The sequence below is a fragment of the Pleurodeles waltl genome, chromosome 4_2 (assembly GCF_031143425.1).
Source record: "Pleurodeles waltl isolate 20211129_DDA chromosome 4_2, aPleWal1.hap1.20221129, whole genome shotgun sequence".
Classification (NCBI taxonomy): Eukaryota; Metazoa; Chordata; class Amphibia; order Caudata; family Salamandridae; genus Pleurodeles; species Pleurodeles waltl.
Genome location: NC_090443.1, coordinates 1,039,107,836 through 1,039,130,924, shown reverse-complemented (window position 1 = coordinate 1,039,130,924; position 23,089 = coordinate 1,039,107,836). Strand labels below are relative to the sequence as shown.

The following is a 23,089-nucleotide window of genomic DNA, read 5'->3' as shown; positions in this document are numbered from 1 at the left end:
CCGAAATATAAATCACATAATATATAATGTGTGAAGGGACATCCAATCTGCCGAAATATAATCTCATAGCATACAATGGGATTTAGAGTTTGGCGGACGGACGGGATATCCATCACCACTGTGACAGAGTAACCTGTCTGCTGAAATCTAAATCAGGCCCTAACTCCAATAACACTGGACGAACCACTAACCACGGGTTCTGGGGTAGCCTGCTGCTCAGTGTAAAGCGCTTTGATGCAGGGGAAGTAAGCGCTGAATAAATGCAGTACATTTTGTCCCCCAAGGGTGGTTGGTCAGGGTATCATTTCACAAAGGTAGGTTTGGAGTTTCATTTGGAGATTCACTTCTTGCCTTTGTCCTGCCTTTTCCCTCTCTTTTCAGCCTCCTTGCCCCCCTCTCCTTTCTCTCCCTCCCCTCCACCTAACTCTTCTGATTACCAGTGCACTCACAAGTGATTGTGCAGGGACAGGCTGCCCCTGCACACAGTGATCCGCTTCAGTTAATATACAATGTAAAGTGGTCATGACCCCCTACACAAGCAAGGTCCTGGCCCCACTGCACCACTGGCATGTTGTGCAAAGTTCACAAAGAACAGCTAACTCTGCAGTCTCTTCACTGCTGTGCTGTGGGCCTTCAAAAATCATTCACACATTAACCCAGCAGGGAGCAGGCGCTGCAGACATTATAAGACCCATAGGGTGGGGAGTGGGGAGTGGGGAGAAACCTGCTGGTCCTGAGGCCGACAATCACCAGAGGAGGAGCCTGGACAGAGACCGGCAGAGGTAATGAAAGGAGGGTCAGAGTTAGATACAGTCTAAGCGGGGATGAAATGAGTGTCTGTAGCAAGGAGTATCAGAGGTAATGAAAGGAGGGTCAGAGTCAGATACAGTCTAAGCAGCGATGAAAGGAGTGTCTGTAGCATGCGGTATCAGAGGTAATGAAAGGAGGGTCAGAGTTAGATACAGTCTAAGCGGGGATGAAATGAGTGTCTGTAGCATGGAGTATCCGAGGTAATGAAAGGAGGGTCCGAGTCAGATACAGTCTAAGTGGTGATGAAAGGAGTGTCTGTAGCATGCGGTATCAGAGGTAATGAAAGGAAGGTCAGAGTTAGATACAGTGTAAGCAGGGATGAAAGGAGTGTCTGTAGCATGGAGTATCAGAGGTAATGAAAGGAGGGTCAGAGTCAGATACAGTCTAAGCGGGGATGAAAGGATTGTCTGTAGCATGGAGTAGCAGAAGTAATGAAAGAGTGTCTCAGAGTTAGGTACAGTCTAAGCGGAGAAGTAAGGAGTGTGTAGTATGGAGTATCAGAGGTAATGAAAGGAGGGTCAGAGTTAGATACAGTGTAAAAGTCGATGAAAGGAGTTTCTTTGTAGCATGAAGTATCAGAGGTAATTGAAAGAGTGTCAGAGTTAGCCACAGTCTAAGAGGTGATGAAAGGAGTGTCTCAGAGTTATATGTAGTCTAAGCGGCGATGAAAGGAGTGTCTTTGCAGCATGCAGTATCAGAGGTAATGAAAGGAGGGCCAGAGTCAGATACAGTCTAAGCGGCAATGAAAGGAGTGTCTGTAGCATGCAGTATCAGAGGTAACTAAAGGAGGGTCAGAGTTAGATACAGTCTAAGCAGCGATGAAAGGAGTGTCTGTAGCATACAGTATCAGAGGTAATGAAAGGAGGGTCAGAGTTAGATACAGTCTAAGCAGTGATGAAAGGAATGTCTGTAGCATGAAGTATCAGAGGTAATGAAAGGAGGGTCAGAGTTAGGTACAGTCTAAGCTGTGATGAAAGGAGTGTCTTTGTAGCATGCAGTATCAGAGGTAATGAAAGGAGTCTCAGAGTTAGATACGGTCTAAGCTGGGGTGAAAGGAGTGTCTTTGTAGCATGCAGTATCAGAGGTAATGAAAGGAGGGTCAGAGTTAGGTACAGTCTAAGCGGGGATGATAGGAGCGTCTTTGTAGCATGCAGTATCAGAGGTAATGAAAAGTGTCTCAGAGTTAGATACAGTCTAAGCGGGGATGAAAGGAGTGTCTTTGTAGCATGCAGTATCAGAGGTAATTAAAGGAGGGTCAGAGTTAGGTAAAGTCTAAGCGGGGATGAAAGGAGTGTCTGTAGTATGGAGTATTAGAGGTAATGAAAGGAGTGTCATAGTTAGGTACAGTCTAAGTGGGGATGAAAGGAGTGTCTTTGTAGCATGCGGTATCAGAGGTAATGAAAGGAGTGTCAGAGTTAGATACAGTATAAGTGGGGATGAAAGGAGTGTCTGTAGTGTGCAGTATCAGAGGTAATGAAAGGAGGGTCAGAGTTAGATAAAGTCTAAGCGGCGATGAAAGGAGTGTCTTTGTAGCAGGCAGTATCAGAAGTAACAAAAGGAGTGTCAGAGTCAGATACAGTCTAAGCGGCGATGAAAGGAGTGTCTTTGTAGCAGGCAGTATCAGAGGTAATGAAAGGAGGGTCAGAGTTAGGTACAGTCTAAGCAGTGATGAAAGGAGTGTCAGAGTCAGATACACTCTAAGTGCTGATGAAAGGAGTGTTTCAGATGTAGATACAGTCTAAGCGGGGATGAAAGAAGTGTCTGTAGCATGCAGTATCAGAGGTAATGAAAGGAGTGTCAGAGTTAGGTACAGTCTAAGCGGGGATGAAAGGAGCGTCTTTGTAGCATGCAGCATCAGAGGTAATGAAAGGAGGGTCAGAGTTAGGTACAGTCTAAGCAGTGATGAAAGGAGTGTCAGAGTCAGATACACTCTAAGTGCTGAGGAAAGGAGTGTTTCAGATGTAGATACAGTCTAAGCGGTGATGAAACGAGTGTCTGTAGCATGCAGTATCAGACGTAATGAAAGGAGTGTCAGAGTTAGGTACAGTCTAAGCGGGGATGAAAGGAGCGACTTTGTAGCATGCAGTATCAGAGGTAATGAAATGAGGGTCAGAGTCAGATACAGTCTAAGCGGCGATGAAATGAGTGTCTGTAGCATGGAGTATCCGAGGTAATGAAAGGAGGGTCCGAGTCAGATACAGTCTAAGCGGTGATGAAAGGAGTGTCTGTAGCATGCGGTATCAGAGGTAATGAAAGGAGGGTCAGAGTTAGATACAGTGTAAGCAGGGATGAAAGGAGTGTCTGTAGCATGGAGTATCAGAGGTTATGAAAGGAGGGTCAGAGTCAGATACAGTCTAAGCGGGGATGAAAGGATTGTCTGTAGCATGGAGTAGCAGAAGTAATGAAAGAGTGTCTCAGAGTTAGGTACAGTCTAAGCGGGGAAGTAAGGAGTGTGTAATATGGAGTATCAGAGGTAATGAAAGGAGGGTCAGAGTTAGATACAGTGTAAAAGTCGATGAAAGGAGTTTCTTTGTAGCATGAAGTATCAGAGGTAATTGAAAGAGTGTCAGAGTTAGCCACAGTCTAAGAGGTGATGAAAGGAGTGTCTCAGAGTTATATGTAGTATAAGCGGCGATGAAAGGAGTGTCTTTGCAGCATGCAGTATCAGAGGTAATGAAAGGAGGGCCAGAGTCAGATACAGTCTAAGCAGCAATGAAAGGAGTGTCTGTAGCATGCAGTATCAGAGGTAACGAAAGGAGGGTCAGAGTTAGATACAGTCTAAGCAGCGATGAAAGGAGTGTCTCAGAGTGATATGTAGTCTAAGCGGCGATGAAAGGAGTGTCTTTGCAACATGCAGTATCACAGGTAATGAAAGGAGGGCCAGAGTCAGATACAGTCTAAGCGGCAATGAAAGGAGTGTCTGTAGCATGCAGTATCAGAGGTAACGAAAGGAGGGTCAGAGTTAGATACAGTCTAAGCAGCGATGAAAGGAGTGTCTGTAGCATGCAGTATCAGAGGTAATGAAAGGAGGGTCAGAGTTAGATACAGTCTAAGCAGTGATGAAAGGAATGTCTGTAGCATGAAGTATCAGAGGTAATGAAAGGAGGGTCAGAGTTAGGTACAGTCTAAGCTGTGATGAAAGGAGTGTCTTTGTAGCATGCAGTATCAGAGGTAATGAAAGGAGTCTCAGAGTTAGATACAGTCTAAGCTGGGGTGAAAGGAGTGTCTTTGTAGCATGCAGTATCAGAGGTAATGAAAGGAGGGTCAGAGTTAGGTACAGTCTAAGCGGGGATGATAGGAGCATCTTTGTAGCATGCAGTATCAGAGGTAATGAAAGGAGTCTCAGAGTTAGATACAGTCTAAGCGGGGATGAAAGGAGTGTCTTTGTAGCATGCAGTATCAGAGGTAATTAAAGGAGGGTCAGAGTTAGGTAAAGTCTAAAGGATGAAAGAAGTGTCTGTAGTATGGAGTATTAGAGGTAATGAAAGGAGTGTCATAGTTAGGTACAGTCTAAGTGGGGATGAAAGGAGTGTCTTTGTAGCATGCGGTATCAGAGGTAATGAAAGGAGTGTCAGAGTTAGATACAGTATAAGTGGGGATGAAAGGAGTGTCTGTAGTGTGCAGTATCAGAGGTAATGAAAGGAGGGTCAGAGTTAGATAAAGTCTAAGCGGCGATGAAAGGAGTGTCTTTGAAGCAGGCAGTATCAGAAGTAACAAAAGGAGTGTCAGAGTCAGATACAGTCTAAGCGGCGATGAAAGGAGTGTCTTTGTAGCAGGCAGTATCAGAGGTAATGAAAGGAGGGTCAGAGTTAGGTACAGTCTAAGCAGTGATGAAAGGAGTGTCAGAGTCAGATACACTCTAAGTGCTGATGAAAGGAGTGTTTCAGATGTAGATACAGTCTAAGCGGGGATGAAAGGAGTGTCTGTAGCATGCGGTATCAGAGGTAATGAAAGGAGTGTCAGAGTTAGGTACAGTCTAAGCGGGGATGAAAGGAGCGTCTTTGTAGCATGCAGCATCAGAGGTAATGAAAGGAGAGTCAGAGTTAGGTACAGTCTAAGCAGTGATGAACGGAGTGTCAGAGTCAGATACACTCTAAGTGCTGAGGAAAGGAGTGTTTCAGATGTAGATACAGTCTAAGCGGTGATGAAAGGAGTGTCTGTAGCATGCAGTATCAGACGTAATGAAAGGAGTGTCAGAGTTAGGTACAGTCTAAGCGGGGATGAAAGGAGCGTCTTTGTAGCATGCAGTATCAGAGGTAAGAAATGAGGGTCAGAGTCAGATACAGTCTAAGCGGCGATGAAATGAGTGTCTTTGTAGCATGGAGCATCAGAGGTAATGAAAGGAGGATCAGAGTTAGATACAGTCTAACAGGCGATGAAAGGAGTGTCTGTAGCATGGAGTATCAGAGGTAATGAAAGGAGGGTCAGAGTTAGATACAGTCTAACAGGCGGTGAAAGGAGTGTCTTTGTAGCATGGAGTATCAGAGGTAATGAAAGGAGGATCGCATACAATATCAGACCTAATGACAGGAGTGCCTCAGCCAATATCTCATGCATTGTCAGAGGAGAAGAAAAGAGAGTCCTCATGTTAGATAATGTGATGAAAAGAGTGTCTGTAGCGTGCAGTATCAGCGGTATTGAAAGGAGTGTCAGAGTTAGATAAAGTCTAAGCGGCGTTGAAAGGAGTGTCTTTGTAGCAGGCAGTATCAGAAGTAATGAAAGGAGAGTCAGAGTCAGATACAGTCTAAGCGGCGATGAAAGGAGTGTCTTTGTAGCATGCGGTATCAGAGGTAATGAAAGGAGTGTCATAGTTAGGTACAGTCTAAGCGGGGATGAAAGGAGTGTCAGAGTCAGATACACTCTAAGTGCTGATGAAAGGAGTGTTTCAGATGTAGATACAGTCTAAGCGGCGATGAAAGGAGTGTCAGTAGCATCTGGTATCAGAGGTAATGAAAGGAGTGTCAGAGTTAGGTACAGTCTAAGCAGGGATGAAAGGAGCGTCTTCGTAGCATGCAGTATCAGAGGTAATGAAAGGAGGGTCAGAGTTAGATACAGTCTAAGCGGCGATGAAAGGAGTGTCTTTGTAGCATGGAGTATCAGAGGTAATGAAAGGAGGATCGCATACAATATCAGACCTAATGACAGGAGTGCCTCAGCCCTCGTGTTAGACAATCTGATGAAAGGAGTGTCTCTGCGTTACCTACACTCTCAGCGCTAATGAAGGTCCTGGTTCACTGATGCAGTGCCTGGGGTGATGAAAGGCGTTAGGGTTAACCTCAAAAGTAATGAAAGAAGTGTTTCACGCAACAACAGAGGTGATGAAAGGAGTACCTCAGTGTTACGCACCGCAACAGAGGCGATGAAAGGAGTGTCTCAGTGTTACGCACAGCAACAGAGGTGATGAAAGGAGTGTCTCAGTGTTACACACAGCAACAGAGGAGTTGAAAGAAGTTTCATCTATATGCACTCTGGGCTCGATTCAAAAAGGTGAAGTTAGACCAAAAGTCAAAGGGCCTGATTTAGAGTTTGACAGGCGGGCTACTCCATCACAAAATTGAAGAATATCCTGTCCGCCATATTACAATCTCCATAATAACCTATGGAGATCGTAATACGGCAGGCGGAATATCTGTCACATTTGTGATGGAGTGACCCGTCCACCAAACTCTAAATCACGCCCTAAGTTTAGACCTGAAGTCTAAGTTTAGCCCTAAAGTCTAACTTAGACCAAAAGTAGTAACTTACCTTTGTGAATACCGAAATGTAGTACAGTTAGACTTTTGGTCCAAGTTAGAATTTTGGTCTAACGTTACCTTTGTGAATACCGAAAAGTAGTAAAGGTAGACTTTTGGTCTAAGTTAGATTTTTGGTCTAAACGTCAAGTGTAAACTTATACCTCAGGTGTAAATTTAGACTTTAGGTCTAAACTTAGAGTTTTGGTCCAAGTTTACCTTTGTGAATCGGGCCCATTGACGTTAGCCTTGAGGTCTGTGGGACAGTACAGTGCCACACCATCTTTAGAGGGGCATGCAAACCTCCCATCTTCCCTGCGGGTCCTTGCACACTCTGCTGCCGGCTCTGTTGCAGTTTAGGGCAGTTAGACTAACACTAAGACAGGAGACATGATGTACCCAAAACGTGTGAGGACAAAGCAGCCATTTTTGTTTACGGCTTTACCTAGATGGATCCCCTGCACAACATTTAGTAGTGAGTAGTGGGAGGAAAGTAATGAAATCTAGGTATAACTTGCTAAGAGGTGATGTCAAACTCAGTGTCAAACACTGGGGTCCTCAGGTTCCCTATTGCTCTGGGGGCCAGCCTTGCTATAGATCTCAGGATTTTACTTTTGCGGAGGTGGGTCAATGAGGTTATTCATGTACCAGTTCCCAGAGATGCGTTGTATTTACACCACTTAACATTCTTCTTACTCAGTAGTAAGTGTGGAACGTGGACTAATCGCAGGCTTCTAGGGGCACTAATGGGTATGTCATGTGACTCTTCCCCAGGCTACGATTTCACCATTAAGGAGGCATACATTGTGTGCATTTGCTCATTGTAAAAACTGATGCCGTCATTTGGACATTGGTAGTAAAAACCGCCTACCGCTGTTGCAACGGCCACCAAAAGACCATCGCCACAGCTACCATCCGCCCCACGTAATATGACCACAGCCGGATTTCCGCCACAAGAAGGGCGGAAATCCAGCTGTGGCCATACTGGCAGATGGTCATCACTTACCTGCATCTTAGGATGTCAGAGTTAAGGTCTCTCTGCAAAACCAAAAAGATTAGAACTGGTTCAAACCCTACCAAAGTACAGCTCCAGGAGCTTTTGGCAGAGTTTGCTAAGAACAACCCCTCTGAGGACGACCTCCCAGAGGGGGAAGCTAGTGATGTGGAGGAATTCCCACCTCCAGTCCTAGTTAGGGAGCACAGGGTCCCTCAAACCCTGCCTCCACACGTGATAGTCAGAGATGCTGCTTCTCCCACAGGGGAGTCCAGCACCTCTGGAATCACCGAGGATAGCCTCAGTGAAGATGACCTACTGTTAGCCAGGATGGTCAAAGGATTGGCTTTGGAAAGACAGATCCTTGCCATAGAAAGGGAAAGACAAGAGATGGGTTTTGGTCCCATCAATGGTGGCAGCAACATAAATAGGGTCAGAGATTCTCCTGACATGTTGAAAATCCCAAAAGGGATTGTAACTAAACATGAAGATGGTGATGACATCACCAAATGGTTCACAGCTTTTGAGAGGGCTTGTGCAACCAGAAAAGTAAACAGATCTCACTGGGGTGCTTTCCTTTGGGAAATGTTCACTGGAAAGTGTAGGGATAGACTCCTCACACTCTCTGGAAAACATGCAGAATCCTATGACCTCATGAAGGCTACCCTGATGGAGGGCTTTGGATTCTCCACTGAGGAGTATAGAATTAGGCTCAGGGGGGCTAAAAAATCCTCAAGCCAGACCTGGGTTGATTTTGTTGACTACTCAGTAAAAACACTGGATGGTTGGATTCAAGGCAGTGGTGTAAATGATTATGATGGGCTGTACAATTTATTTGTGAAAGAAGATATGTTAAGTAATTGTTTCAATGATAAACTGCATCAGCATCTGGTAGACCTAGGACCAATTTCTCCCCAAGAATTGGGAAAGAAGGCGGACAATTGGGTCAAGATTAGGGTGACCAAGACTTCCACAGGGGGTGACCAAAAGAAAGGGGTCACAAAGACTCCCCAGGAGAAGAGTGTTGAGACATCCAAAGGGAAAAGTAAAGAGTCTTCTATAGGGCCCCAAAAACCTGCTCAGGAGGGAGGGCCCAGAGCCTCTTCACAATCCAGTTTTGGGTACAAGGGTAAAAACTTTGATCCCAAAAAGGCCTGGTGTCGTAGCTGTAATCAGCCAGGACACCAAACTGGAGACAAGGCCTGTCCCAAGAAAGGTTCCACTTCTAACTCTACTCCAGCTAACACTGGAATGGCCAGTCTCCAAGTGGGATCAACAGTGTGCCCAGAGCAAATCAGGGTTCATACTGAATCCACATTAGTCTCTGAGGGTGGGGTGGATTTAGCCACTCTGGCTGCCTGGCCCCCTAACATGCAAAAATACAGGCAGCAGCTCTTAATTAATGGGACAAGTGTAGAAGGCCTGAGGGATACAGGTGCCAGTGTCACCATGGTGACAGAGAAACTGGTTTCCCCTGGTCAATACCTGGCTGGACAAACTTATCCAGTCACCAACGCTGACAATCAGACTAAAGTACATCCCATGGCTACGGTAACTTTAGAGTGGGGAGGGGTCAATGGCCTGAAACAGGTAGTGGTCTCCTCAAATATCCCTGTAGACTGTTTGCTTGGAAATGACCTGGAGTCCTCAGCATGGGCTGAGGTAGAACTCAAAACCCATGCAGCCATGCTGGGTATCCCTGAACTGGTGTGTGTCAAGACAAGGGCACAGTGCAAGGCTCAGGGTGAAAAAGTGGTGTTGGAGCCTGGAAAAAGGGCCCAACCCTCCAAGGAAAAAGGAAAGAAGACTGGGGAACCAGACTGGGGAACCAGCTTCAACACAACAAGAAAAAGAGAACCTCTCTTCCCAGGAAGAAGTTCTGCCCTCTGAAGGAACTGAGCCCATGGAGTTATAACCTTATCAGGTTGAGCTCCTAGGCCCAGGGGGACCCACAAGGGAACAGTTGTGTAAGGGGCAAGAAACCTGTCCCTCTCTTGAAGGCCTTAGGCAGCAAGCTGCTGAAGAGTCCAAAGGAAAAATAACAGGAACACATAGAGTCTATTGGGAAGATGGACTCCTTTACACTGAGGCAAGAGATCCCAAACCTGGTGCCACTAGGAGAGTGGTAGTGCCTCCGGAGTTTAGGGAGTTCATTCTGACCTTAGCTCATGATATTCCTCTTGCTGGGCATTTGGGACAGACCAAGACGTGGGAGAGATTAGTCAACCACTTCTATTGGCCCAACATGTCCCAGAAGGTCAAGGAGTTTTGTGTCTCCTGTGCCACCTGTCAAGCCAGTGGTAAGACAGGTGGACACCCAAAGGCCCCCCTCATTCCACTTCCAGTGGTGGGGGTCCCCTTTGAAAGAGTGGGTGTGGACATAGTGGGTCCACTTGAACCTCCCACAGCCTCAGGTAACCAATACATACTAGTAGTAGTGGATCATGCTACTAGATATCATGAAGCAATTCCCCTTAGGTCGACTACTGCCCCTGCAGTAGCCAAAGCACTCATCGGTATTTTTACCAGAGTGGGATTTCCTAAGGAGGTGGTGTCTGACAGAGGTACCAACTTTATGTCAGCATACCTGAAGCACATGTGGAATGAGTGTGGGGTGACTTACAAATTCACCACACCATACCATCCACAAACCAATGGTCTTATTGAAAGATTTAACAAGACATTGAAAGGCATGATCATGGGGCTCCCTGAAAAACTCAAAAGGAGATGGGATGTCCTCTTGCCATGTCTGCTTTTCGCCTACAGAGAGGTGCCTCAGAAGGGAGTAGGGTTTTCCCCCTTTGAACTTCTGTTTGGCCATCCTGTAAGGGGACCACTAGCTCTTGTAAAAGAAGGCTGGGAGAGACCTCTTCATGAGCCTAAACAAGATATAGTGGACTATGTACTAGGCCTACGTTCAAGGATGGCAGAGTATATGAAAAAGGCAAGCAAAAACCTTGAGGCCAGCCAACAACTCCAGAAGTTTTGGTATGACCAAAAGGCTGCTATGGTTGAGTTTCAGCCAGGGCAGAAAGTCTGGGTTCTGGAGCCTGTGGCTCCCAGCGCACTTCAGGACAGATGGAGTGGCCCTTACCCAGTGCTAGAAAGGAAGAGTCAGGTCACCTACCTGGTAGACCTAGGCACTAGCAGGACCCCCAAAAGGGTGATCCATGTGAACCGCCTCAAACTCTTCCATGACAGGGCAGATGTGAATCTGTTAATGGTAACAGATGAGGACCAGGAAGCTGAGAGTGAACCTCTCCCTGATCTCCTCTCCACAGACCCTAAAGATGGTTCAGTAGATGGAGTGATCTATTCAGACACCCTCTCTGGCCAACAGCAATCTGACTGTAGGAAGGTCCTGCAACAGTTTGCTGAGCTCTTTTCCCTAATCCCTGGTCAGACACACCTGTGTACCCATGATGTGGACACAGGAGACAGTATGCCTGTCAAAAACAAACTTTTCAGACAGTCTGACCAAGTTAAGGAAAGCATCAAAGTGGAAATCCACAAGATGCTGGAATTGGGAGTCATTGAGCACTCTGACAGCCCCTGGGCTAGCCCAGTGGTCTTAGTCCCCAAACCTCACACCAAAGATGGAAAGAGATAGACAAGGTTTTGTGTGGACTACAAAGGACTTAATTCTGTCACCAAGACAGATGCCCATCCCATTCCAAGGGCAGATGAATTGATAGACAAACTAGGTGCTGCCAAATACTTAAGTACCTTTGACTTGACAGCAGGTTACTGGCAAATCAAAATGGCAGCAGGAGCAAAAGAAAAGACAGCATTCTCCACACCTGATGGGCATTATCAGTTTACTGTTATGCCCTTTGGTTTAAAGAATGCCCATGCCACCTTCCAAAGGTTGGTGAATCAAGTCCTTGCTGGCTTGGAGTCCTTTAGTGCATCTTATCTTGACGATATTGCTGTCTTTAGCTCCAGCTGGCAGGATCACCTGGTCCATCTGAAGAAGGTTTTGAAGGCCCTGCAAGCAGCAGGCCTCTCTATCAAGGCATCCAAATGTCAGATTGGGCAGGGAACTGTGGTTTACTTGGGACACCTTGTAGGTGGAGGCCAAGTTCAGCCACTCAAGCCCAAAATTCAGACGATCCTGGACTGGGCAGCTCCAAAAACCCAGACTCAAGTCAGGGCATTCCTTGGCTTGACTGGGTACTACAAGAGGTTTGTGGAGGGATATGGATCTATAGTGACACCCCTCACAGAACTTACCTCCAAGAAAATGTCCAAGAAGGTAAACTGGACTGTAGAATGCCAACAGGCCTTTGACACTCTGAAACAAGCAATGTGCACAGCACAAGTTCTCAAAGCTCCAGATTACTCCAAGCAGTTCATTGTGCAGACTGATGCCTCTGAACATGGGATAGGGTCAGTTTTGTCCCAAACAAATGATGATGGCCTTGACCAGCCTGTTGTTTTCATTAGCAGGAGGTTACTCCCCAGGGAGCAGCGCTGGAGTGACATTGAAAGGGAGGCCTTTGCTGTGGTTTGGTCCTTGAAGAAGCTGAGACCATACCTCTTTGGTACTCACTTTGTAGTTCAAACTGACCACAGACCTCTCAGATGGCTAATGCAAATGAAAGGTGAAATTCCAAAACTGTTGAGGTGGTCCATCTCCCAACAGGGAATGGACTTTATAGTGGAACACAGACCTGGGACTGCCCATGCCAATGCAGATGGCCTTTCCAGGTTCTTCCACTTAGAAAATGAAGACTCTCTTGGGAAAGGTTAGTCTCATCCTCTTTCGTTTGGGGGTGGGGGGGTTGTGTAAGAAATGCCTCCTTGGCATGGTTACCCCCTTACGTTTTGCCTTTGCTGATGCCAAGTTATGATTTGAAAGTGTGCTGAGGCCTGCTAACCAGGCCCCAGCACCAGTGTTCTTTCCCTAACCTGTACTTTTGTTTCCACAATTGGCACACCCTGGCATCCAGGTAAGGGCCCTGATGCCAGGGAAGGTCTCTAAGGGCTGCAGCATGTCTTATGCCACCCTGGGGACCCCTCACTCAGCACAGACACACTGCTTGCCAGCTTGTGTGTGCTAGTGGGGATAAAACGACTAAGGCGACATGGCACTCCCCTCAGGGTACCATGCCAACCTCACACTGCCTATAGGTATAGATAAGTCACCCCTCTAGCAGGCCTTACAGCCCTAAGGTAGGGTGCACTATACCATAGGTGAGGGCATAAGTGCATGAGCACTATGCCACTACATTGTCTAAGCAAAACCTTAGACATTGTAAGTGCAGGGTAGCCATAAGAGTATATGGTCTGGGAGTCTGTCATGCACGAACTCCACAGCACCATAATGGCTACACTGAAAACTGTGAAGTTTAGTATCAAACTTCTCATCACAATAAATGCACACTGATGCCAGTGTACATTTTATTGTAACATGCACCCCAGAGGGCACCTTAGAGGTGCCTCCTGAAACCTTAACCGACTACCAGTGTGGGCTGACTAGTTTTAGCAGCCTGCCACACACCAGACATGTTGCTGGCCACATGGGGAGAGTGCCTTTGTCACTCTGTGGCTAGTAACAAAGCCTGTACTGGGTGTAGGTGCTTCTCACCTCCCCCTGCAGTAACTGTAACACCTGGCGGTGAGCCTCAAAGGCTCACCCCCTTTGTTACAGCACCCCAGGGCACTCCAGCTAGTGGAGTTGCCCGCCCCCTCCGGCCACGGCCCCACTTTTGGCAGCAAGGCCAGAGGAGATAATGAGAAAAACAAGGAGGAGTCACTGGCCAGTCAGGGCAGCCCCTAAGGGGTCCTGAGCTGAGGTGACTCTGACTTTTAGAAATCCTACATCTTGCAGATGGAGGATTCCCCCAATAGGGATAGGGATGTGCCCCCCTCCCCTCAGGGAGGAGGCACAAAGAGGGTGTAGCCACCCTCAGGGCTAGTAGTCATTGGCTACTAGCCCCCCAGACCTAAACACACCCCTAAATCAAGTATTTAGGGGCTCCCAGAACACAGCAAGATAGATTCCTGCAACTCAAGACGAAGAAGGACTGCTGAGCTGAAAAACCTGCAGAGAAGACGGAGACACCAACTGCTTTGGCCCCAGCCCTACCGGCCTGTCTCCCCACTTCTAAAGACATTGCTCCAGCGACACGTTCCACAGGGTCCAGCGACCTCTGAAGCCTCAGAGGACTACCCTGCACCTAGAAGGACCAAGAACTCCCGAGGACAGCGGCTCTGTTCCACAAAGACTGCAACTTTGCAACAAAGAAGCAACTTTGAAAGGACACACGTTTCCCGCCGGAAGCGTGAGACTTTGCACTCTGCACCCGATGCCCCCGGCTTGACTTGTGGAGAACAAACACCACAGGGAGGACTCCCCGGCGACTACGAGACCGGGAGTAGCCAGAGTTGACCCCCCTGAGCCCCCACAGCGACGCCTGCAGAGGGAATCCCAAGGCTCCCCCTGACCGCGACCGCCTGCTTCAAAGACCTGACGCCTGGTAAAGACACTGCACCCGCAGGCCCCAGGACCTGAAGGATCCGACCTCCAGTGCAGGAGCGACCCCCAAGTGGCCCTCTCCCTTGCCCAGGTGGTGGCTACCCCGAGGAGCCCCCCCCTTGCCTGCCTGCATCGCTGAAGAGACCCCTTGGTCTCCCATTGAAACCTATTGCGAACCCGACGCCTGTTTGCACACTGCACCCGGCCGCCCCCGTGCCGCTGAGGGTGTACTTTTTGTGCTGACTTGTGTCCCCCCCGGTGCCCTACAAAACCCCCCTGGTCTGCCCTCCGAAGACGCGGGTACTTACCTACTGGCAGACTGGAACCGGGGCACCCCCTTCTCCATTGAAGCCTATGCGTTTTGGGCACCACTTTGACCTCTGCACCTGACCGGCTCTGAGCTGCTGGTGTAGTAACTTTGGGGTTGCTCTGAACCCCCAACGGTGGGCTACCTTGGACCCAACTTTGAACCCTGTAGATGGTTTACTTACCTGCAAAACTAACAAACAGTAACCTCCCCCAGGAACTGTTGAAAATTGCTCTGTGTCTAGTTTTAAAATAGCTTATTGCCATTTGTGTGAAAACTGTATATGCTATTTTGCTAATTCAAAGTTCCTAAAGTTCCTAAGTGAAATACCTTTCATTTGAAGTATTGTTTGTAAATCTTGAACCTGTGGTTTTTAAAATAAACTAAGAAAATATATTTTTCTATATAAAAACCTATTGGCCTGGAATTGTCTTTGAGTGTGTGTTCCCCATTTATTGCCTGTGTGTGTCCAACAAATGCTTAACACTACCCTCTGATAAGCCTACTGCTCGACCACACTACCACAAAATAGAGCATTAGTATTATCTCTTTTTGCCACTATCTTACCTCTAAGGGGAACCCTTGGACTCTGTGCATGCTATTTCTTACTTTGAAATAGTGCATACAGAGCCAACTTCCTACACCCATTGATTGCAATGGGTGTGTCCTTTTAACGCCTGCATTCAGCAGGCATTAAAAATGGCGCAAAAAATGGCGCAGTGAAATCTTGTAGATTTCATTGCGCCAGTTTTGTGGTCCTCCATGTGCCGGAATGCTCCGTTTCCATACAATATGCATGGCGCATGCTTAATGTGGCGCAAAGGGTTACAGAGTGGCGCAATGCATGCATTGCGCTACTTTGTAAATATAGCACAGTGATTTTGCAAGCCGAATGCCACATTAGTGTCAACAAAATGCCGCTAATGTCGCGCTAGGCCTTCTTAAATTTGGGCCGAGGTTTTTTTTGCAACTGAACATCCTCGCCCTACTGGAATAGGCCTTAGTACTGTCAGAGAGGAAAGCCTGTGAAAGAGCTTGTGACACCCTGGATTGCTGAGTGTGGTCGTTAAATACTTATGCAAGTGCCTCAGCAGGGTCAAAGGTTGTCTACCCTGACACGAGGGAGCTCTCCCAATGCACCTCATGTCAGACTCCTGTTGCTATACCCCCCCCCCAGTGCACCGCATGCATTCACTGCAGCGATTCTAGTACTGGAACTGCCAAAACACACGTGCAAACACACAAGCGCACACACTCAAGCGCACACACTCAAGCGCACACACTCAAGCACACACCTGCAGCTTACAACTCTGCAGAACTCATTGTGTTGGCCTCAGGGGAAAGAAACCGGAGCTGGCCACGCCACGGGTGCCCTCATTAGGAGTATGAGCCACAGAGATGATCACATCTATACCTGGTGGCCAATTGTACCCACTGGTAAGACATCTCAGAGGGTCCCAGAGCCTGCGGCGGAGACACAGCAGGTCCCAGATCCCAGTGTGTACATGCGCCAGTTGTTAAGGGTGCCTTCTGTGGAGATCTGTGAGTAATCCCAGTCCAGGCTCTGAGAGTTAATGGCCCGGTGGCTTCTGAACACTCGTTCCCGGTCCCTGCCCGGGGCCCCCTCTGAGTTTGCTTTTGAGGAAGGTAGGGAGGGGCATTAAAGCAAATAAGCCAGAGGCAGGCAGGGTTGAGGAACAGAGGCGGCATTAATTCCAGACCGGGTGGATTTCTGCTCTCACGAGGTGAGGTGCTGCGTCAGAAGAGCGCATAGAAGCCATCCCAGCAGGGAGCACCACTACGGCGAGAGCATCTTGCGGTACATCAGGAGACACATTTCAATTAGAAGGTAAGTTAATGAACTTACAAGTACATCCCACATTACCATGGTGTGCAATGTGTGTGCCTCTCAATTTTTAATGTCGAGAGCTTTGCGCGTCATAACAAAGGACACTAGGGCTTTAGGTGGGATGAAAAGGCCGGGGTGTGAAGTGGGCTCTCCCAAAGGGGCGTGGCCGATGTAATGAAGGGCGCGGCTTAACAATTACGGTTCTGCTGCTCCTTTTTGTCATTGCCTCAAGATATACCATACAGCAAGTGACATTACACGTTCAACAAGCCAGGCCTATTGGCTTTGTCAATGGTTGTTAGTGGCATAAGATAAACAAGCAGCGACAATGGCTTCGTTGAATGTAATATTTAAAACGCTTCAGTTCTGAAATGATGAGACTGTGACAGAACGGTAACAGGCGCCTTGAGGTTACATCAAAGGCAGTGGGCTGCTGCTGAGACACGATTTGTTTTTCACCCTGAGGGTGAGGGCAAAAATGGAGAGCCCGATGGGTAACCGGCGGAGCCTCTGCTTTTTAGAACTGCCGGTGCTGAGCACCGGCAGGACCCGGCTCACTTAAAGCCCTGAAGGACACCAAACACCAGTCGTAGTGTGCTGGAACTGGCCTCACCATAGTGGACTAACAGGGCCCCCCCCCAAACTTCCCCTATTGAGGCCTCCCCAGCGAGTAGCTTGTGAGCTGTCAGAAGCTACCAGCTGCTTGTAAGTAGCTCTTCTGTCTGTAGCTCATAGAAGCTTCTGCTTGCTTGAATTAATGTTTGTGTAACAACATTGAAAACTGTGTGTTTGAAACGAAAATGTGTGTATTTTCAGAACTTATAAACTAAAGTTTGGAGAAAAATGGTTGAATTTATTTCCAAAATACTCAAATATGTTTTATAATTTGTTGTTCTGTTTTTTCAAAGTCAGCAAAAAAAAACCCCAGAAAAAACAAGAAAACAAAATTGAAAATAGGAATAGCCTTACACAAGGGATAACTTTTTCTGATATTATTACCTTTCTATCTGGGGTCTCACAACTGTGGCTATTGGGTACTACCCATGTAGAGAGGCATTCCAATTTCACAAAGCGTTTTTTGCATTACAGCTGGCAAGCATGCCTGATGCGCTGAGCTTTGTACTGCCTCTATCTCGCAGAAGGTGGCCACTAATGTAATCTTGTCTGATGTGGTCACTGCTAAAACTCACGTAATATTAGTAGCTCTGTATGATTTTCCTTCAGCATAAGTAGCTCTTACTTCAGAAAAGGTTGGAGACCCCTACCCTACACCAACATGTCAACGGCCCCCACTAGAGCAGTCACCATGTTGCATTCCTCCCAGAATATAAAGGTTCAACTTGACAGGATTTAGAAGTCTGTCAATGCCCCACGTCTGCCATCTTATTGCCATAGTCAGGGTATCTGGTCAAAGGTGCAGGGTGAGCCCAGAGATGGCACATCTTTCCCCATCAGAGGTCTGGGAGGCCCACCACTTCTCAGATTCCTCATCCCTGGGCAGGTCATCAATATAGTGCCTTGAACTCACACTATCCACCAGGTATTGGGTTCAAAGGGAAGGTGGAACTCGGTCCCAAAATACTGATCCCTTTTTAAAACCAACTCATCTACTCTTAAGTGGATCACCCTGGCCCATCCTCGGCGACTCGCATCAACATTCCGTTTCTTGTGCTGGTCCAGAGCTAGCTCAGAACCTGGACCTACCGGGGCCCATCGTGGGTGACAAGGGATGGACCTCCCAAGGCCCGGCATGGATCTATGGGGGCCCACCAAGGGTGATGATGGATGGCATCACAGACCTACCAGGGCCCAGCATGGACCAACGGGGGCCCACCAAGGGTGATGATGGATGGCATCACAGACCTACCAGGGCCCAGCATAGACCTACCGGGGCCCAGCATGGACCAACGGGGGCCCACCAAGGGTGATGATGGATGGCATCACAGACCTACCAGGGCCCAGCATGGGCTGATGAGGGATGGTATCACAGACCTACTAGGGCTCAGCATGGACCTACTGGGGCCCAGCATGGGTGATGAGGGATGGCATCACAGACCTACCGGGGCCCAGCATGGGTGATGAGGGATGGCATCACGGACCTACCGGAGGCCCTGCATGGGTGATGAGGGATGGCATCATGGACCTACCATGGCCCAGCATGGACCTACCGGGGCCCAGCATGGGTGATGAGGGATGGCATCACAGGTCTATCGGGGACCAACATGGGTGATGACAAATGACATCACAGACCTATCCGGGCCTAACTTGGGTGATGAGGGATGGCATCACAGACCTACTGGGGTCCAGCATGGGAGATGACAATGGCATCATGGACTTACCAGGGTCCAGCGTGGGTGATGATGGATGGCATCACAGACCTATTGGGGACCACCATGGGTTGGTGAGGGATGGCATCAGAGACCTACCAGGGCCCGACTTGGGTATTGAGGGATGGCATCATGGGTGTACCACAGGCCAGCATGGGTGATGACAGACGGCATCATGGACCTACCAGGGTCCAGTGTGGGTGATGCTGGATGGCATCACAGACCTATTGGGGCCCAGCTCGGGTGATGAGGAATGTCATCACGGACAGGCTTTGATGGCTGTTTGAACCATTGATCTAGCTGCAGAAACCAGGCATTGCTTCATTGATGACCCATTTTCACCATCCCCTGATGACCCTCGTGAGCTACCTGGATCACTCTTAGCACTAGGCTGTGGAAAATGACCCAGCGATGTCTTTGAAGAAGGCACGCTTCCTCTGCAACACATAGTAGATGCCTCACATGGTTAGGGCTGGTTGTGCCTCAAGAGTACAGACGGACATGTTATGCCTGAGTCTCGACCAACTGCAAGTCTGTGAACCTCCAATGCCACCTGTAGGCTCTGATGATCTCACTGGGAGCCAAGGCAGTGTCCTAGAACACCCCACCCACGAACCTCATATACTCCTCCATTTCTTGAGACATGTTCTCTTCCGCTGGTGTGGCAGAACGTGGATGACAGGACAGGTAGTCTGCCAGGTTCTGTGAATCCGGCGTGTACCCCACCACAAAAGAGTACCTCTGCAGTTGTAGCACCCGCTTTTCGATCTGGGAACAAAGGGACAAGAGGCTTGTGGTCCATGTGGACAATGAAGGGATAACTATACAAGTACAAATTAAAGTTATGCACCCCCACTATATGGTGTTAGCCCTCGTTTCTGTTTGGAAATAGCATTGTTCCGTGGGGTTGAGTGCCTGGCTGGAATTCGAAGCCCACTCCCCGGATCCCTGTTTCTGAACCAGAACAGCTCCCAGGTCCTTGGGGATCGCGTGGAAGGACAGCTCCATCTCTTTGGAAGGATGGAAATACATCAGCGTTACCTCCATCAACAGCACTTTGTTTGTGCTCTGGAATGATGCCTCATGAGTCTTTTCCCAGGGCCACAGGTTTGTTTGAGGTATCGGAGAGCGGCCATATGTGAGGTCAAATTTTTAATGAATTGCCGACAGTAATTAACCATCTCGAGAAAATGTCTCACTCCGGTAACAGAGAATGGAGGGGTTGCAGCTTCAATGTCTCTCACTTTTCCTGGATTCAGGGCTACTCTTAAAAAGTGATATCCAAAAATCTGCAGGTGGATTGCAAGAAATTGCACTTCTCTCTGTGTAGTGTCAGACCTCTCTCTTGGTGCCTTCGTGGTACTGTGCAGAACCGCGAGCAGTGTTCTCCCAGCGACGATGCATAGACTAGAACGTAATCACTCGGGTAGAGGACCCACTCGGCCCAGACAGCACCTGTCTAATTGTATTCTGGAATACTTCAGCTGCTCTTGATATCCCAAGATTGAGCCGCTAATAGCGACAAAGGTCCAAGTGCGTGGAGGATTTGGTGATGTACTGTGACTCCAGAGCTTGCAATATCTGGTGGTATCCAAAACTCAAGTCCACTTTAAGAATCAGCAGGTGGCACTTAGCTCACTCACAGTGATAGTGGTCTTGGACGTCCATACGCACACTCCCTGACGTTTATAGGCCTCATCAGTGGTTGATTTTCTATGTTTTGGTACAGTTGCTTTGCCATTCATTAATGGAAGCACCAAGGTCAATAATGCCCCTTGCCAGGTTCCTGCCGATCAGCCCCTGGCACTGTGGGGGGAACGTAAGTTTATTTGGGTTTGGATGTCATATTCCTCACAGAGCACTGGCTGGACCCCGCCTCCACACCAGACATCACCGTTGCCACCCCTGAAGGCTACAAGATAGCACACTTGGACCGAACAAACACAGACCTGGAATTGCCATCATCTTCAAGGACACCATATGCTGCACAACATCCCCAGATGAACCAACCCCAATAACGGTGCATCTCAACTTCCAACTCCAGACAGACGGAAAAAGCACCATCAGACACCTACGATCCATCTCCCTCTTCCTCATAGATGCACCCCGGATCTGCCGAGCCAACAGCGGAGGATGCTCCTTCTCTTACCTGGTGGCCAAAGCCTGGAACAACCTTCACCTGCCTCTCAGAACTTCCCCATCGCTACAGAAATTCAGGATAGGACTCGAGACCTGGCTGTTCGAATAAATGAATCACCACACAGCAGCTAGCAACTCCAGCATATTTAGACCCTCACGGGTGATTTGCTGCGCTTTACAAAAAATAACTGATTGACTTGATTGATTGCTTTGGTCTATCGTGTGTACAATGTGTTATTTCCTCACCTTCATCATCATCCATGTCAGTACCCTCTTGCTTGCCTGTGAGAGGGGTGATAGCACGCACCGTCTTATGGGGAACTCCTTCTGTGGCCACAAAAATCTGCAGACCTTTGCAAAGTGGTTCAGTTTAACACAGACTGTGTTCTAGGCACTGAATTTTGCCACCTCTGAGGTCAGGGGTCGCACAGGCAGTGCCAGGGGTTGCTGGAGGGTCACACCTGCATGCAGAGCGGTTTGCTCGCCTCGTTGCCGGACTGTGGTGCTGCGAGCTCTACGTGACATAAAGAAGGACTCCTCAAACAGTTGTAATTTGCTGGAACTGAGCACAAGCCCCCAGATCACGTCTCGTTTATTAACCCCCCCACGTCGTATGGGCTAAACCATACCAAATTAAACTAAGGGTGGGGTTCCACCTGAGACTCCCCTGAGAAAAACATGACATCGTCCCACACCTGAGCATGCGCAGTGCTACAGACATTAGACATCAGACAATCTATGCTCCGTCAGCTCCACACCTGTGTACAGAAAAATTGTGACGAGGCTGCTAAGAGCCCTCACAAACCAGAAGATATATTTTCCAACCAATCAATCAGGATTTATAAAGCGCGGCAAATCACTCAGGAGGGTCTCAAGGCGCTGGAGTTGTAGGCTCACTGAAAGAATAATATTTTGTTGAAATGATCTCCCAACTGAAATGGTGAGAACAACAGCAGTGAACTAACTAAAGTGTACCTGGGCGCACAGGAGCAGGAGTGAGCAATCCAGGGTGAAGGTGAAGAGTAGTGACAGATGTAAATGGCTCATGTCTTTGGATACAGCCAGTTTAAACCTTAAGTTGTACGCTCCAGTCCCCCCATTAGATTTCCACCTGCAACACCCCCTACCTCCACCAATTATCTCCTTTCATTTAGGCGTGGGCTTAGCTGGCATAATTCTCTCTAGCATAATTACAGCAAAATTACTTGTAATTATGCGTAATTGTGTGAAAAGCGTAATTGAGCACTTAGTGAAATTTACGTAGCGCACTAGCACCCTTGCGACCAAAATGGGCTACAGGATGCATTTTGCTAAAATAAAATAACACTGAATGCTACAGGACACAAACAGCAGTAGCCAGCAGCGCTCACTCTCTCTTAGCTTGTTGTCCAAAGGACACAAACAGCAGTAGCCAACAGTGCTCGCTCTCTCTTAGCTTGTTGTTCACAGGACACGAACAACAGTAACCAGCATCGCTCGCTCTCTCTTAGCTTGTTGTCCAAAGGACACAAACAGCAGTAGCCAGCAGCCACTCACCCTCTCTTAGCTCATTGTTCACAGGACACGAACAACAGTAACCAGCAGCTCTTGCTCTCTCTTAGCTCGATGTTCACAGGACACGAACAGCAGTAGCCAGCAGCCGCTTGTCCTCTTTTAGCTCATTGTTCACAGGATACGAACTGCAGTAGCCAGCACCCGCTTGCTGTCTCTTAGCTCTTTGTTCACAGGACATGAACAGGAGTAGCCAGCAGCACTCGCTCTCTCTTAGCTTGTTGTGCACAGGACACGAACCGCAGTAGTCAGCAGCCGCTCGCTCTCTCTTAGCTCATTGTTCATAGGACATGAACAGCAGTAGCCAGTAGCCGCTCGCTCTCTCTTAGCTCATTGTTCACAGCACATGAACAGGAGTAGCCAGTAGCCGCTCGCTCTCTCTTAGCTCATTGTTCACAGCACATGAACAGGAGTAGCCAGCAGCGCTCGCTCTCTCTTAGCTCATTGTTCACAGCACATGAACAGGAGTAGCCAGCAGGGCTCGCTCTCTCTTACCTCGTTCACAGCACACAAACAGCAGTAGCCATCAGGGCTCGCTCTCTCTTAGCTCGATGTTCACAGGACACGCACAGCAGTAGCCAGCAGGGCTCACTCTCTCTTAGTTCATTGGTCACAGCACACGAACAGCAGTAGCCATCGGGGGTCGCTCTCTCTTAGCTCGATGTTCACAGGACACGCACAGCAGTAGCCAGCAGGGCTCGCTCTCTCTTAGTTCATTGTTCACATCACACGAACAGCAGTAGCCAGCAGGGCTCGCTCTCTCTTAGCTCGATGTTCACAGGACACGCAAAGCAGTAGCCAGCAGCGCTGGCTCTCTCTTAGCTCGTTCACAGGACACGAACAGCAGTAGCCAACAGCCGCTCATCCTCTCTTAGCTCATTGTTACTGTGTTCCTGCAG

At 48.3% G+C, this 23,089-nt stretch overlaps 1 protein-coding gene across 2 annotated transcripts in view; it reads left to right on the top strand.

The window, feature by feature from the left end:
- Nucleotides 1-721: 721 nt before the first annotated feature.
- Nucleotides 722-23,089, top strand: part of LOC138293674 (N-acyl-aromatic-L-amino acid amidohydrolase (carboxylate-forming)-like) — an 84,429-nt gene continuing 62,061 nt past the window's right edge. The window contains exon 1 of one of the 2 annotated variants that reach the window (XM_069232978.1): nt 722-782. The gene's annotated coding sequence lies outside the window, so the exon portion shown is untranslated. Of the gene's footprint in view, nt 783-16,100; nt 16,174-23,089 lie in introns of those variants that run through there. The other variant, XM_069232979.1, reaches the window with a different exon arrangement.